The 18,167-nt window shown below is 37.1% G+C and overlaps 1 protein-coding gene across 1 annotated transcript in view; it reads left to right on the forward strand.

The window, feature by feature from the left end:
- The first annotated feature begins 3,168 nt into the window (after positions 1 to 3,168).
- The window catches only part of STARD13 (StAR related lipid transfer domain containing 13), a 346,341-nt gene continuing 331,342 nt past the window's right edge, over positions 3,169 to 18,167 (forward strand). The window contains exon 1 of the mRNA XM_030922317.1: positions 3,169 to 3,196. The gene's annotated coding sequence lies outside the window, so the exon portion shown is untranslated. The remainder of the gene's footprint in view (positions 3,197 to 18,167) is intronic.

Consider the following 18,167-nt stretch of genomic DNA (forward strand, 5'->3'; position numbering starts at 1 on the left):
GTAGCTGGGACTACAGGCGCCCGCCACCACGCCCGGCTAGTTTTTTGTATTTTTTAGTAGAGACGGCGTTTCACCGTGTTAGCCAGGATGGTCTTGATCTCCTGACCTCGTGATCCACCCGTCTCGGCCTCCCAAAGTGCTGGGATTACAGGCTTGAGCCACCGCGCCCGGCCGCTTCTGATGTTTTATGTACTACTAAAATGGTAGATACATGTGGGGCCCATTTTTAAATATCTCTAACATCTTTGAACTTCAGTACTATTTTTCAAGTCTTTTTCATTTTTCAAAGTATAACTTTTGTTGCTTTAATTTCAGATCATTGGTTTCTCCTTTTTGCTCATCATGACACCTCATCCTTGAGATGTTCATATTCTGTGCACGTTTACATGTTTATCAAATTCACACTCTGTGTACCTTTTAAATAGTCTACATTTAAGACAACATAATGCTTGGCCATACTTTTGTCAAATATTCTCTCTGGAATTCCTATTTCAGTTGGGTTGCATTGATTTATTTTGGAATCAAGTAATCTGACTTTCAGTTCTTATGCCAAGGATTATTTTTTATTATTATTATTAATGTATGAGTAGCTCTGTTAGCACTCCATCTCAAGATGTGGTTGAGAAAGCATACTTCTGTGTTTTGTTTCCTTTTCAAGCCCTGAGGCTTAAATTTTTCGGCAGCAATTGCTCTTAGCTCATAAGTGAGAATTTTTAAACAGCTGAACTGGAAGAATTCTACTGGGTTATTTCTAATTTATATGATTGTCAGAACATTATTGTATTTAGAAAATAATGCTTAATATTTTATTATGTTCAAGTAATATAACTTACTCTACTTTCTGAGTTTATTTCTCATTCCAGGTCAAATAGTCATTAAATATATTTGGTTCCAGACCAAGTCAGAACCACTGATATTAGTTTAAAAATATGGAGGGATCTTTTCCCCTCTGTGTGTCACAAATGTCTGAAGTTGCACCATTACATGTTCATTTATTGGTGTCTATTGTCAAATGATGTCCCTTTAATATGTGAATATCCTTGGGAAAAGTGGATCTTATTGTCACTCATCAACTCTTTTGTGGATTTGCTCTTTCCCGGGGCAAATATAAGCACAGGCATAGAATACAGGGAGAGACACAAACAATGGGATGGGAAGGAACTGTGGTATCAAGGACAAAGCTTTAACTGCGTCATCATTTTGCCTGTTTCCTGACTGACTCTTGTAGAGTACTGTTTACCTGATACTTTGAAAAAATTAATAAACATAAGCATCTGTTTTTCAGAATTTCCTTCAGAATAATCAACCAATATGTATTGTATACCTTTTCTCTGCTACACGGGGGGGCTCAGGACATCCCCTGAATTTTTGTACTTACTCCTCAAAGCAACCCCATTTTACTGATGAGGAAATGAGGCTTAGAGAAATGTGATCACTTTTTTAAGGTCTGCAGCTAGCAACTGTCTTTCTGATTGCTAAACATATGATCTTAACCACACAACTGTATTTATTCTTAGAGTAATGGCGAATCATTGCAGGATTTTAAGAAGATGGAAGTGATCACATTGTTTTTGAAGCAATCACACTGGCTGAGAATAGATTGGAGAGAAATAAGACTAGAATTGGACTAAGAAGTCAGGAAACTTGCAATTTTCTAGGTATTACCTGAATGTTGCCCAGGAGGTGGCAGCAGGGATGAAAAGAAGTAGATGGATTTAAGCAACCTTTGGAAGTAGGCTTCAGCAGGATTTAGTGAGGACAGGAAGGAGTCAAGGGTGATCTTTGAGTTTCTGATTTGAACAAACAGGTAGATGGAAACACTATTCACCAAGATAGAGGGAACACAGAAAGGGGATCTGTATGTGTGTGTGGACAAGGAGGTGGAGGAGGAGGTGGGAGGGGAGGAGAGGATGTTGAGTTTTGGACACGGAGTTTGAGGTATCTGATGTGAAATGTCCAAATGCAAACGTGCAATCAACAGTTTGCTCGTGGTCAGTAACTGTGGCTCATGCCTATAATCCCAGCACTTTGAGAGGCTGAGGTGGGCAGATCACTTGAGGTCAGGAGTTCGAGACCAGCCTGGCCCTGGGTGACAGAGTGAGACTCTATCTTAAAAAAAATATTTTTGGTCTGTTTTCCTGGAGCTCAAGGAAAGACCCCTAAGTTGGAGATCTAAATCTGAAGGTTATCAGAATATGGATGGAAAGTAGATGAGATCACCCTGGAAGCAGGTACAAAGTGAGAAGAGAAGAAGGGCCAGGACCCATCCCTAACAAAAGGAAATAAAACTAAAGTAAATGAAATCAACATATAAGAGCATATGGCAAAAGGAGAGTCTACCATGAAAATGATAAGGAACAAGCAGAGGGGTAGGAAAGACAGCAGGGACAGCATGGGATTCAGAAGGCCGGAAGGATAAAGTTTCAGAAGGGAGGAGTAGTCAGCTGAGTTGGAGCCTGTGATGTCACTGAGAGACACAGTGAGGCAGGGCCTGGGTTTAGCAGTAAGGAGACTGTTGGTGGCGCCAGGGCCCTGGAGCAGTGGATAAAAACTAGACTTAGTCTTCTTCTCAGTTACTAAATAGACACATGGTATCATGTAAATCTTTTTTTTTTTTTTCCCTCGTTCTGTCACCCAGGCTGGAGTGCAGTGACACAATCACGGTTCACTGCAACCTCTGCCTCCCAGGCTCAAGAGATCCTCCCACCTCTTTCAAGTAGCTGCAACTGCAGGCACATGCCACCATGCTTGGCTAATTTTAAAAATTTTTTGTAGAGCAGGGTGTCTTGCTGTGTTGCCCAGTCTGGTCTCGAACTCAGCTTAAGCCTGGAACTTCCACCTAGGCTTGCCGAATTGCTGGGATTACGGACATGAGCCACTGCACAAGGCCTGTGTTGTATAAATCTTTACTTAAGTCAGAGAAAAATAAATGTAATGCATTTTCCTCATGAATGACTATTTTGATGACTTTTATGATTCCTGATGATTTGTGTGGTTCCTAAAATGATTCAATCTTCATGCCTCAGTTGGCATTTTATTTTCATTTCTGGAAACCATTTGGTTCTAATTTTACAATCTTATTTTTTGTCTCAAACTCAATATTCTTGACAAAAGTCGTATAATTTTGAGATATTAAGAGTGATACTGTTTTTTTTTTTACAGGTGCTCTCTGATAAGAGACCCAAAGAAAGAGCGGGTAAGTCTCCCTGAGAAAATGTTTTCCTGTTTATGTATAAAAGTTGTTTGGAGAGCTTTGCCTCATCCCTATATATTTAAACATGCCATAAGTGTCATTGAATCATGGATGCAAAGCTGATGGATACAGTATGATGTTAAATGAGAATATGACCTGCATTTTGAAAATTGGAAAAGTTCGTTGGGTTTTCTCTAGTCCTCATGCAGCCATGCTGCCGAGTTTATCTCCATTTTGTAAGGTTGGTTTTACACAGAAAGAAATTGCTTTGCATAACCAGTCTTTATTATAAGTTAAGCAGGAATTAAATAAAAGATTGCACCTTTACTGATACATCTGCTTAGAAGGTAAGGGCTCTCGAAAATAAGGCATATATGAGGGTAGTGATTTATTTGTATAGTTTTTGTATTTGGAAGTGTTCTGTATAAATATGAATACTTGACAGCTTTATTTGTGTAATTTCTTATTTTAATGACTATGTAAACTAACAGCTAACCACTCTTGAATCGCCACATCTTACCAACTCTTTAGCAGCTGTTGTTGTACTTTTCGTTTGAACAGTCATTATAGATAGGACATTCCGAAATCTCCATATCAGTCCTCACTTCATACGGTCATTTACATACTTATACATAGAAAGGAACCCCTTCAAAGCCCTTTGTGTGATTCCACTGTGTGTATTCTTCATATCCTGTAGATAGTGTATTGCTGGACTTGAAAGCTAACACTTTTCTCTGAGTTTACATCTTTAAAGCCCGATTTTGAAGTCTCTTGTCAAATAATGCCTCTAAAAGCAATAGTGTGATGCTACCCTTATCTGCATTGTTGCCAGCATTATTTCCATTTTTATATACTCACTTTTCTATAATCTGTTGAGAACCAGTTTCAGTTCATTATTCAGACTCCCAAGATCTCAGCTTCATTTGTGCTTAGGATGAGCATTGGATCTCTGGGATATAGTCATCTGCTGTTCTTCCAACTCTTGGGGAGATTTGCAAGGAAGCCTTTACACTTGGCCTTCTGGCAAGAGTGACTGGCTAGAATGTTGTCAGGAAAATGTCTTTAGTGAGTGTGCCGGGCCTATCAGCTGTCCAACCAAACAACAAAGCAGAATTTGTTCTAGCCATTCTGAGAAATGCTTGTAGCATCAAATGTGTATAATTTTTGTCCATTACCACTTTTATATTTGGGACTTCACTATATATAACCCTGAACCACCTGGCAGCTAAGTGGGAAATAAGCACAGACCTCTTTTAAAATCATATGAATGTGTCCAAATAGTAAATTATGACATAAGTAGAATCTCTGTGCTTCGTCTCTCTTGTTGAAATTCCAACTTGAATTCAAGGAGTTGATACTGCATTTACATCAGCAAAGAATGTGCTTCACTCCAGAAATGACCAAAAAAGGGATTTACACTAATGAGCAGCTTTTAGACAAGCAAAGTATTTCCCCTGGAGATTTGATAACTAGAATGATAGGTCTATTTTCTTCATTTCATAAGCACATTCAACTTCTTATAGCAAAGGAATATTTTTTCACCATGTAAAAGCTACAATCAAGAAAGTAAGAAACAACCGTAGTTAACTTCTGGGTGGAAATGACAAGTACATTTCTAACAAGTTAAATCTCTGTGAGGAAGTTCAGCCATGGAGGCTCTGAAGTGGTATAATAGTCCTAGATTGGACGTGGAGCTTACCTGTGGGTCTTCAGGTACCGTGCATGAGAGTTCAGTCTACTACAGCCTGAATATGTAGCTGTTTAACCACTCTGTCGTTCAGTGTTTCATTTTGGCAGGGGAAAAAATCGAACAGGCAAGCAAGGCCAGAAAATCTAGAAGAGAGTCAAATCAATTTTCACATAAATATTTATGGAAAGCACTCTGGGAGAAGGAAATATTGGTGAAGGATATCTGAGAATAATTTTCTGAACACGTAAATCAAAGGAGAATTATAGAAGCCTAATTCCAATTTCCCTGCAGATACAAAACAGTCCATAAGTCTGCGTTTTTTCATTACAGTCCCGCCTTTTTTAACTTCATCTTTCAAATTAAATTATTAATAATTTAAACTTTTGATGCTCATTCCTTCCTGCTGTTTGTAAATCATAAAGTCAGCTGCCCACGTTCCTAATTTGACTTTCCATCATTGCTTCTTAATTGGAGTGTCCAAGAGCTTTGCTCCCTTTTAGCAGAAATAGAATATGGTAGTCAGACTGAAGCGGCCCCTCCATGTATAAAGATGGAAGGTGGAACGTGACGTAGCAGGAGGATGTCACCCAGACCCACTATTGACCCTTGCGAGGTGATTCCTGGTGATTCTTTCTTGTGTTTTAAAACTGCCTGATTCACATTTTCCTCTGGTCTCAGTCACTGATCAGGGTAAATGTGAAACCCAAAGTAAAAGAGATTCCAGCAGAAAAGCACGGGCACAAGAAGGTGGTTTAAAGGCCAGTCGTTATTGCTTTCACCACAGACCAAGAGAGAATGCCACTCTTTTCTAAGCAGTTTAAGCTGTCCACTAAAGATCTCAGCCTAGTGATGAAAGAAACATCTACTACAGCAACAGTGGAATATTTCCTCCCAGTTTATGTCTAGTATGCTGTGGCCTTTATTAGATAAAAATTCGTAATAGAAATGAATGTTATAATATAGTTTGATTAATGGAATGAAAAGTTAATTTATTTTTGAAGAGTAAATATATACATAAATATACACATACTATAAAATTAACCCAAGTAGTGGTGGTTGACTTAATTTGTTTTTTAATTCCTCTTCTCATTGTATGTGTTATCATTTTTTTAAATGTGTAAATAGGAGACTAAAGCCAAATTACAGTGTAGTTCATTGTCAAGAATATTTGAATCTCACAATGATGTACCATTCTTAGTGTGCAACATACTGTTCATTTAAAGATTGTAAAAAAAATTTCTTTGGTTTAGAAAACTATTTTAAAACCTAAGGAAAATAAAATCACATCTGAAGAAATCACATTTTTTTTTCTCTGAGTAATTTCACTAGGACAATAGGGACAATTCTTCTTAGAACAGTTTCAAAAGAGGCTTCATGGACATAGCTATTTATCCTTCCTCCAAGAGCTATAATTACTTCCCGCCTTCTCAGCTTCATTGTGTTATGGCGTTTTGTTAGGCACATTATCAAGAATATGAAGGATCTGTCAGGAACAGAATTTCGCAAGAGTTAGAAGTATAGAGTATGTAGGAAATCAAAAGTACTAGCCAAATCCAATTATTATGAAGAAAATCACGTAATATATGGAGTGTACCTATTCTTCTGTTTCACTAGAATTTAATTGTAGTGACAAATATCTGAGCCCAACAGATTTTTGGTACCCTTTATCAATTCCAAAATGAAATTATAACTTCAATTTAGTTAATTAAGTATCTGTTGAACATTACTAGTTCCTTGCACTGTGCAAGGCATTAGCAATACAAAGATAAAGTGAGATAAAATTATCCCTCCTTCAAGAAGCTTGACTAAATTAAATTCTCTCTCTAGATTTTTCCGGTGAAACCAGAGCCTTTCAAAAAGTAAATTTATAACTATTTTGTGAAATTTACAGTAATTTAGTAAGATTTTTAAATTATGATTTCCTATGGCTATACATACAGACAATTACCATTCTCTAGTAATACAACCACATGAGGCAAAAAGAAAGCATCAAAGTGTGCCAAGAAGAACCTTAGTTTTATTTGATTTTAATTAGTGGGAATCTCTGTCTTGATGCAGGTGCCACAGAAAGCTTAAGAGCTTTATAAATCTAGTTAAAATACAATCTTTCCCTCCATATTTGAGATGTATCAGCTTTTTCCCTTGAAAGTTATTCTGAGTACTTAGTTATAGCCCTTGCAAGCTGCCAACTTAAATACAGATAGGGATATCCACCATTCCTACCTCTCACAGTGGAATCCATGGACTTCTCCTGGGCAAAATGCCCCAAACATCTGCTGAAGAGCCTTGAGTAGCAGGGAAGTCAAGGAAGCTGCCCAACTAACAGATATGAAATTTATGTTTGGCCTTAAGATTTCACGTGACTTTTGCATTGATGTCCCCTAACTCAGCTTGGCTGTCTCCTTCTCTTAAAGCCTAAATGCCACTTGTTTTAAAAATCCTTCTCTGCTCACTCTAGCTAAAGAGGTTGACTCTTTCCCCAACTAGTTTCTGTGGCTGCAATCTCCGTTTCTTCAGAGCACTTGTCAGAACTTATAGTTTCCTTCCTTCCCTCCCTCCCTCCCTCCCTCCCTCCCTCCCTCCCTCCCTTCCTTCCTTCCTTCCCTCCCTCCCTCCCTCCCTCTCTCCCTCCCTCCCTCCCTCCCTCTTTCCTTGCTTTCTTCCCTTCCTTCCTTTCTTCCTTTCCAATAGGCTAGAAGGTCCCTGTCTTGTTCACTATTTTATCCCTTGCTTCCAATAGACTGCTGCCATACAACAGGTGCTCAGAAACATTTGCTGACTAAATGAACCCCTAAACAATAGATTTTATATAATAAAGTTAAGTGCCACCAAGAAAAGTATATGCAGCAGGAAGATCTCATGTTTATCTGGTGGCTTTGCGGCCCTCTTTGCACATTGCCGAATACCCCAGTTTGAAGAGAGTAAGTCCAAGATGTTAGAGGAATACAGATCCATATTGACTGAGAGCTTTCATGAACCAAGAAAGCATTATGAGACATTGATATTCTTTATGTATATTCATTAAATCAGTCCTCAAAACAACCCTATATCATTGGAAGTATTGTTCTCACTTTATGTGTATAAAACAGTAAGGGTCAAAATTAAATTGCTCAATGATTGTCTTCAGTTGGAACTTAAATCTGGTTCTGTTTGATTTCTTTTTCTTTTTCTTTTTCTTTTTTTTCCTTTTTTTTTTTTTTTTTTTTTTGAGACGGAGTCTTGCTCTATCATCCAGGCTGGAGTGCAGTGCCATTATCTAGGTTCACTGCAACCTCCGCCTCCCGGGTTCAAGCAATTCTCCTGCCTCAGCCTCCCAAGTAGCTGGGATTACAGGTGCACACCACCATGCCTGGATAATTTTTGAATTTTTAGTAGAGATGGGGTTTCGCCATGTTGACCAGGCTGGTCTTGAACTCCTGACCTCAAGTGAACTCCTGGCCTCCTAAAGTGTTGGGATTGCAGGCGTGAACCACTGTGCCTGGCCTCTTATTTGATTTGACTGTGTACCTTTCACTAAACAAATACTCTCCAAAGAATATCATGGAGGGCTGACTATTGACTAAGTTGCTGCTGCTTGTCCATCCACCAACTTCTACTACTGTGTGTACTGGATTCGTAAATTTATTGAGTCGGCACTCTGATTCATTACAAGGAATGCATGGAAGAAAAACAGTGCCTTCTCTGAAGGAACTCATCACAAATGGGGGAAGAGAATAAGGAAATACACAGAGGGGGCAAACACACAGCCATTTTCTATGATATTTCTCCTGATACTCAGAGGGTCAACATGACAGGGATACAGGCCATGTTTTTAAAATCAAGGAAACATTATTTTTATGATTATAGTTAATGAACCCTCCTTTGAATGTTCCTTGTAAATACTCAGTGTTTACAAGAGAATAACCTCTGAAAAACAAAACTAAAGAACGCAAGAGACTGTGATCTCTGTTTTAGCAGAGACATAATATGGTAATCATACTGAAGCAGCCCGTCCATATACGCAGATAAAAAGGGAACGTTACGTAACAGGAGGATGTGGCCCTGGCCCACTGTTGACTCTTGCGAGGTGATTCGCTGGTGATTCTTGTGTTTTAAAACTGCCTGATTCACATTTTTGTCTGGAACCCTATGTAATGAGATTGTTGCTGCTGTTGCTTCTAGAGAGTGTTTGAAAGAAGCTAGACATGAACAAATTCTAACTAAAGACAAAGCAGTTCCTGGTTTCTCCCTTTTGAGGTCTTCCGGGGGATAGAAGCAGTTCTTCTAGAGGATGGGAGACCTTGAAAAAATGAGATTATGACCAGAAAGCAGAAAAGCTGAAAGTAATTACAATACTTAGTAGGAACTTTGTTGGCAACAGAGAAAGAATATTATCTTGTTAAAAGAATCCTTCCTTAGTATCATCAATAATTTCTTCAATCAGAAGCACGGAAGTATCAATTTATTTTGTTGTTCAAAGCCATTTGTTGTAAATACTAGACTTTTGCTGAAAAATATCCTTTTAATCTTCTCATTTGTTCCATGATTTGAAAGGAAAACAATAAAAATTGTCTATTCAATAGCATGGTTTTATCTTACTGTTTGAGGTTTAAAAAAATGGGTCTCTCTACTTTTATTTATGGCATATTGCTTTGTTAAGTAATATAAATGTAATGGTGAAAATAAAGCATTATTTCATTTTTTAGATTCTATAGTATGCCCACATCTTCTAAATCGTTTTGAGATTAGTTAATGTTTATTTTTATTGTTCTTGAAACAGCAATCTCTGTAAAAAGTGCATTAAAGAAAATACAAACATTAAAAAGCAGCCATAATTTTTGCTTCTGAAAATGCTTTTTATAAGTATGTTATGTGCAAACATATAATCTTGAAAGCACTATTCATACCCCATTATCTTCATTGTGATTTTCATATAAATAAATATAGTATCATAGAAAATTTTAAATCACCTATCATACTGACTGCAGTATTGCTACAGATAACTTTGAAATACATTAATCTCTGGCAACTAATTCAGTCTTTGGAAATACTGGTAGATTTAAATGACTTCTTACAGGCTTAGGTTGTTTTGTGAAGCTGCCCCTTCCCCCAGGCAACCGTGCAATTGTCCTGTTGAGGATGTGGACCCTTTTGTGAGGCACTGGTCTAACCTAAAGAGCTGAGCAGATGTTAAAAAAAATCACTCCACATAACTTTTTCTAGAAATTAATTATTGAATACTGTTCTATTAAATCCTATTAATTTGTATTTCTAACTTTTTCCAACATCTTTTCTCTAAGAAGAAAAGAAAGATTCCAAAATTATATTAGAATATAGACACCATCAGCAAAAGCTCGTGAGTGACTGTGGGTCCTCTTTTCTCCTCTCTCTCCCAGCATCAGAACCTTCTAACCAGAGCCATCCGTACTGCAAACAAGTCACTACCTCTCCTCCTTTACTTACCAATACCTTAACCACCCCTATTTTTCCTTGAGCATATCCTGCTCTTTTATACCTTAGAGACTTGAAGACAAGGTGTTCCTTGACTTCTCTACCTGGTTTACTGTGATTCAGGTTCACGGGGCCAGATCAGATGTCAAGTCCTCTGCTGAACTTTCCCTTGATCCCTAAGCAGAGTGCCAGTCACAGGATACTATGTAACAGTTCCGTCACTGCCCCTGTAACATTCTGTAATTTCTATTGTAAGCCCCATGGGGGAAGGTACAACAGCTTATGTTCTCAGTATCCCTGACCCACCACCTGTTAGACCTTTGATATATTTTTTGAATGAATGAAATAATTATTTATATTTATGACAACCCTGTGAGGTAAGCAATATAACTATTATCTAGATTTTACAGAAACTGAGGTTAATAGATTTTAAATGGTGTGTCAAATTTTGCACAACTATTAACTGATAGCCAAAAACTAAGACCAAAACTTTAATAAAATACATTTTCTAGCACTCTAGTATTGGATATTGATATTGATTAAATATTTCCCATGATTTAATTTTAAGCATAGTTATTTTCAAAGACATATATTCCACAACAATGCCATCTAATAGAAATATAATGTGAGCTACGAATGTGAGCCAAATATGTAATTTAAAATTATCCATGTTTCATTAATAAAGGTGAAAATAATTTTAATAACATTTCATGTAGCCCAGTATCTCTAAACTATCATTTTAACATGTAATTGAAATAAAAATTATTGAGATTTTATATTCTTTTTTATAATAATTATTAAAAATCTGGCGTGTATTTTACACTTACAGCACATCTTAATTCAGACTAGCCACATTTTTTATTAAACAATGTTTTATCGATGCATGATAGATAATACACAGTTCCATGTTATATACATGTGATAATTTAATGCATTAATATAATTTGTAAAGAACAAATAGAATAATTGGACTATCCATTACCTTAATTATTTGTCTTGTCTCTATGCTAGAAATATCCAAATTATTCTCTTCTAGCTATTTTGAAATATAGAATAGTTTATTATAAACTATAGCCACCCTACTAATCTAGAATAGTAGGTCTTATTTATTTCTTCTATCTAACTCTGTATTTGTACCCATTAATCAACTTCTTTTTTTTCTTTTCTTTTCTTTTCTTTTTTTTTTTTATGTAGTCTCGCTCTGTCGCCAGGCTGGAGTGCAGTGGCGTGATCTCAGCTCATTGCAACCTCCGCCTCCCGGGTTCAAGCGATTCTCCTGCCTCAGCCTCCCAAGGAGCTGGGACTACAGGCACATGCCACCACACCCGGTTAATTTTTGTATTTTTAGTAAAGACGGGGTTTCGACATGTTGGCCAGGATGGTCTCGATCTCTTGACCTCGTGATCCGCCCACCTCAGCCTCCCAAAGTACTGGGATTACAGGCGTGAGCCACCGCGCCCGGCTAATCAACTTCTTTTCATCTCCACCTCCCTTCTATCCTTCGTGGCCTCTGATAATCACCAGTCTATTCTCTGTCTTCATGAAATCCACTTTTTTAGCTCCCACATGAATGAGAACATTCAATATTTGTCTTTCTGTGCTTGGCTTATTTCACTTAAACTAATAGTTTCATTAATAAAATTTAAACTAATAGTTTAAGTGACCTCCAGTTCCACCTACGTTACTGCAAATGACAAGATTTTTTTTTGTGACTGAATTATATTCCATTGTGTATATATGCCACATTTCTTTATCCATTTATCCATTGAAGGGCATTTAGGTTGATTCCATATTTTGGCTATGTGAATAGTGCTGTAATAAACATGGGAGTGCAGATATCTTGTCAACATATTGATTTCCATTCTTTTGGATATATATCCAGTGGTGGAATTGATGGATCATATGGTAGCTCTATTTTTAGGTTTTTGAGGAACCTCCATGCTGTTCCCCATAGTGTACTAACTTACATTTCCAACCTTATACACAAATTCTACTTTCTCCACATCCTTGCCAGCATCTGTTATTGTTGCCTGTCCTTTAAAAATGTATTTTAATTTTTCAGGGTACATAGCATGTGTATATATTTATGAGGTACATGAGATATTTTGATACAGGCATGCAATGTGAAATAAGCACATCATGGAGAATGGGGTGTCCATCCCCTCAAGAATTTATCCTTTGAGTTACAAACAATCAAATTACTTTTCATTTTAAAATGTACAATTAAGTTATTATTGACTACAAATATACAGTTAAGTTATTATGGCACACCCTGTGGCACTATCAAATAGTAGGGCTCATTCATTCTTCCTATTTTTTTGTATCCATTTATCATCCTCATTTCCTCCCATGCCAGCACCCCGCTACGCTTGCCAGCCTCTGGTAACCATCCTTCTACTGCTTGTGTCCACGAGTTCAATTGTTTTGAGTTTTAGATCCCACAAATAAGTGAGAACATGGAACGTTTGTCTTTCTGTACCTGGCTTATTTCACTTAACATAATGATCTCCCGTTCCATCCATGTTGCTGCAAATGGCAGGATCTCATTATTTTTTGTGGCTGAATAGTTCTCCATTGTGTGTATGTACCACATTTTCTTTCTTTTTTTTTTTTTTTCCGAGACAGAGTCTTGCTGTGTCACCCAGGCTGGAGTGCAGTGGCACGATCTTGGCTCACTGCCACCATGGCCGGCTAATTTTTTTGTATTTTTAGTAGAGACAGGGTTTCACCGTGTTAGCCAGGATGGTCTTGATCTCCTGACCTCGTGATCCGCCGGCCTCGGCCTCCCAAAGTGCTGGGATTATAGGCATGAGCCACCGCGCCCAGCCCTGTGCCACATTTTCTTTATCCATCCATCTGTGGATGGACACTTAGGTTGCTTCCAAAGTTTAGCTATTGTAAACAGTGCTGCGACAAACACAGGAGTGTATGTATCTCTTTGATACACTGATTTCCTTTCTTTTGGGTTTATTTCCAGCAGTGGGATTGCTGGATCACATGGTAGCTCAATTTTTAGTTTTTTGAGAAACTTCCAAACTGTTTTCCATAGCTGTTGTACTAGTTTACATTCCCATCAACAGCGCACAAGGGTTCTCTTTTCTCCACATTCACGCCAGCATTTGTTATTGCCTGTCTTTTGGATATAAGCCATTTTAACTTGGGTGAGATGATATCTCTTTGTAGTTTTGATTTGCATTTCTCTGATGAGCAATGAGGTTGAGCACCTTTTCATATGCCTGCTTGCAGTTTGCATGTCTCCTTTTGCGAAATGTCTGTTCAAATCTTTTGCCCATTTTTTGATCAGATTATTCAATTTTTTCCTATAGAGTTGTTTGGGCTCCTAATAAGCTTTTAATAATTATCTATTCTGGTTATTAATTCCTCATCAGAGGGATAGTTTGCAAATATTTTCTCCCATTCTGTAGGTTGTCTCTTCACTTTGTTAATTGTATCCTTTGCTGTGCAGAAGCTTTTTAACTGCTGTGTTGCCTGTTTTTTTGATAAAAGACGTTGTAATTGGGATGAGATGATCTCTTCTTGTGTTTTTTATTTTCACCTCTCTAATGGTTAGCGATGTTAAGCACTTTTTCATATGTCTGTCAGCCATTTGTATGTCTTCTTTTGAGAAATATCTGTTCACGTCTTTTGTCCATTTTTTAATCGGGGTTTTCATCATTGTTGAGTTTTTCGAGTTCCTTTTATATTTTCAATATTAACATCTTATCAGATGCATAGTTTGCCAATGTATCCTCTAGTTCTGTGTGTTGTCTTTTTGCTCTGCGGTTTCCTTTACCGTGCACAAACTTTTTAGTTTGGTGTAATCTAATTTCTATATTTGTTTTGTTGCCAACACTTTTGAGGTTTTATCAAAAAAATCCTTGCATAGACCAATGACATGAAGATTTTCACTATGTTTTCATTTAGCAGTTTTGTTGTTTGGGGGTCTTACATGTAAGTCTTTAATCCATATTAAGTCATTTTGTGTATATAATCATAGGTAACAGTCTAGTTTTATTCTTCTGCATGTGTATATCCAGTTTTCCCAGAACCATTCATTGAAGAGGCTCTCTTTCCCCATTGTATGTTCCTAGTGCCTTTGTCAAAGCAGAGATGGCTATAAATGTATGGATTTATGTCTGAGTTCTCTATTCTGTTCCATTGGTCTATGTGTCTATTTTTATGTTACAGACTAGCCACATTTCTAATGCTCAATACCTATGTGTAACTACTGGCTACCATTTTGAAACAGCACAAGTTGTTGTTTGATTTGACCCTTGTGAAAAACCGTATTGGGTGAATTAATTTCAAGTGCAAAACAAGGGAATATCTTTGTGGCATGGCTTATGAAAACTGGCGTGCCACCAGTGTGGGTTATGTTATCTTTCCCTCCTTAAATCCTCTTGACTTAAAATATTTGCAGGGATTATTGGTTTCCTTAATGGATTTATTGAAAGCACTCCTACCATCCTCTGTAATCCAAAATAGTATTTTTATGTTTTTTATTTGTTAATACAAAACTGATTAACATTCTATTTGGAGGCAGAAAATATGGGCATTTGGGATAGAGAGGCCTGAGTTTGACTCTAGGTCCCTGTCACTCAATTAGCCTTGTGATTAGGAGCAAGGCACCTGTCTGTGTAAGTCTCATTTTCCTCATCTATTAATATGGATAACAACATACCGATTGGGCATAATAATTATTAGTGTTAAATGAGATAATAATAAATGGAAACTTTTAATTTTGATGCCTGCACATGATCAATACATAATAGCTATTACTTGCATTGTTATTATTGATAACAATTAGTTCTATACACAGCTCTCATAACCACCTCTACCTAAAAGTTATATTTACTGAGTACCCAAATCATGCATGATAAAGCATTTTAATGGTGAATACAAGTTCATAAACTGAGAATAGAAGGAGAAGCCAAGGTGTTCTAACTTTATCTAAAATGTCAAAACTCACTCATTATATGTAATCGTGAGTAAGACACATTCCATTGTCTCAGATAGAAAATATGAAGAATGTTTTGTCTTAATAATAGGAGTACTGTGACGCCTTAATACAGCACATATTTCATAAAGAGTTTTAAAACAAATAAGTACACTCAATTTAGTCTTCTGAAAGGAAATTGACAGATAGCAAATACAAATATTTTCAAAAACCAATATAATGCCTCAAGTGTAATAAATAAAAGAAAAAAATTTATAATTAAATGATAATGTATTTAGTCTATAATGCTCAGCTTGACCACATTAGAAGATATAATGAAATAGCCCAGTACTTATAATGAATAGTTTTGGATTAAAAAAAAGTAAGAATATGAGAAGTGATTTGGCAGAAGAGTTATAGGTAAGTGAAAGAGTGGAGATAAGGGTGGAATTAGAATGAAACCAGGGTTGAGATGAGTAATAACAGGCAGACTTGTAAGTGTGTGATAGAAGGCAGAAGAACATAACCTTAATTAAAGTCAAGATTAGATGCTAAGACAAGTTGTCACTGTCAACGTGGAGAAAATGAGAAAGTCTGATATTCTTGCAAATGAGCAGGGCTTTATTTATGTATGATATCAATAATTAATTTCATGTTATAAAATAGGACAGGGTAGAAACAAAGCATCACCAAAAATATATATGCATTCTTGAAATTCCACATGTCAGTGCATACGGTTAGTCTCATGTGTAAAGACATTAGAGATCATTTTCTTCCACAGGCCACAGAAAAATAAGGATGGATTAGGAAAAGGAAGCTTTACTACAAGAAGCTGTAGAGAAATTGTACAATTTATGGAAGTAGTATTGAAGAGCCTAGATAACCCAAAAATAAATAAATGGTTTAAACATAGACTATCAAAGTCAACATTCTAAAATAATAGCTAAATGAGAATATATATATATATATATATATATTTGGACACAATAAAAACAACAATTACAGTAATTACAAATGCAGGTTACTTCTGATGTCTTAAACTGGTGGTCCCAATACCATGAATGACATCATCCTTGGTGACACATCCTGTGATGGTGAACAGCTCTTCACAAAGTTATGAGCAAACTTCACAGTTTTTCCATTTCCATGGTACTGTCATTGCTGGAAAATTGAGTATGTATTAAAACCATGTAAAAGCTGCTTTCTGTCTGTATGTAAAATAGAATAAGGGTCTAGTCTCAGAGAAGCTCAGATAATAACTAATGTGGCAGTAGATCTGGCAATCATGTAGAACGCAGGTCAAGTCTTCACTATCCAGTCCTGGTTTTCAGGATTGTCAGAATATGACAACTGGCCACTAAGTTCTAGTGGAAGATCCCAATCATTACAATAAACAAAAATGTACCTCCTCATTTTTTCCCAAATGCACGCATTCTAGAAGGCATAGCATCTCCCTTGAAAATCATTGGCTTAGAGAGAAAGAGCACCCTGGCCCTTCGGGGCACCAATGTAGCAGCATGACTTAAGATTGCGGTCCCTCCTGGGATGGGGCTGAGCACACATTTGCTACCTGTTCCTTCAACTATGTGGTGCCTACCTCGGCATGCCAGGTCTGACAGTTCCTAGGCACTTCAAATGCTTGCTGGCCACTACATTTGTTGGTGGCTTTAAAAGAAACTCTTTCCAAATAGGAGGCAGAGGCAAAGCATTCATGATGCCTCCTCAACTTGTGAAAGAAGGCACCATGAAATAAATGCATATACACCATTTGAATGGTTTCCCTTTTCACTAAGTTCTTGCGTAGAGTGAGACTACAATTTTTGTTCATCCTCTCAGAGTTTCAATTAGATTTAAAGTCTTCTAGTATCTATTCTTAGCACCAACATTCACATCAAAATCAGTCCGTCATTCAGTAACAATCAGCAGCTCAAATTAACAAACTTTCAGGCACAGAAAGAGTTTTAATTCACTTTTTAAAGTCATCTGTTAATTGTGGAAGCAAACCACTTTCTCTGCTGGAAGATTTACCAAAGGCCAGCTTGTCAGACTATGTCTATTTTGAGTAACATTACAAGTTTTCTTAAAGGTAGAGTTGAGCTGCCTAATAAGGTACAAGATGAATTGGACTTCTACATGTAAAAATACATGCCTACCCCTAGTGCTATGTCCTTTTTTTGATGAGCAATTCCATGGCTCCTCATTACCCACAGGATGAAATCCAGAAAATTTGTCTGGCCATTAAAGATTCTAAAAAATCTAATTGCCACTAACAGCCCCCGGATGCTGCCAGAGAAACCTTGCTTCCTCCACCAGCTGCCTGAGCTTCCCTTCTCACAGGTGTTGCTTAGGCCAGACACAGGAGACCCCAGGCTTGCAATTGAACCCCTACTTGGTCACTTTAAATGATCTCACTTTCAGGATTCGTTTCTTCATAACTACAAAGCAGGGGGCAATAATGTTCGCAGAATGCTTAGCACAGATCCTGGTGCGCAATAGTTGTTTTAAAAGTACTAGTTCGTTTCTCCTGCCTTTTAAGGTCTTCATCTCACAATCCTGAAAAGCACTGTCTCTGAGACCAGCCCAAATTCCACTTCTGTAAAAATTTCCCTGAAGATTTCAGCTGGAAGCAATCATTCATTTATTAGATGGAGATACTGGTGAGAGAAGTTAAGTAACTCAGAATTTCATAAGGGGTAATGAAAGAGCACAATTTCAACTTAGGTAGTCTGGCTCTGAGTCTAGGGTTTTTGTTTTTTGTTTTATTGTTTTTTTGGTATAACAGATTTTTTTTTTTGTTAACAATTTTTATTTATTTATTTTTATTATTATTATTATACTTTAAGTTATAGGGTACATATGCACAACATGCAGGTTTGTTACATAGGTATACATGTGCCATGCTGGTTTGCTATACCCAT

This window comes from Rhinopithecus roxellana, chromosome 18, assembly GCF_007565055.1.
Source record: "Rhinopithecus roxellana isolate Shanxi Qingling chromosome 18, ASM756505v1, whole genome shotgun sequence".
NCBI lineage: Eukaryota > Metazoa > Chordata > Mammalia > Primates > Cercopithecidae > Rhinopithecus > Rhinopithecus roxellana.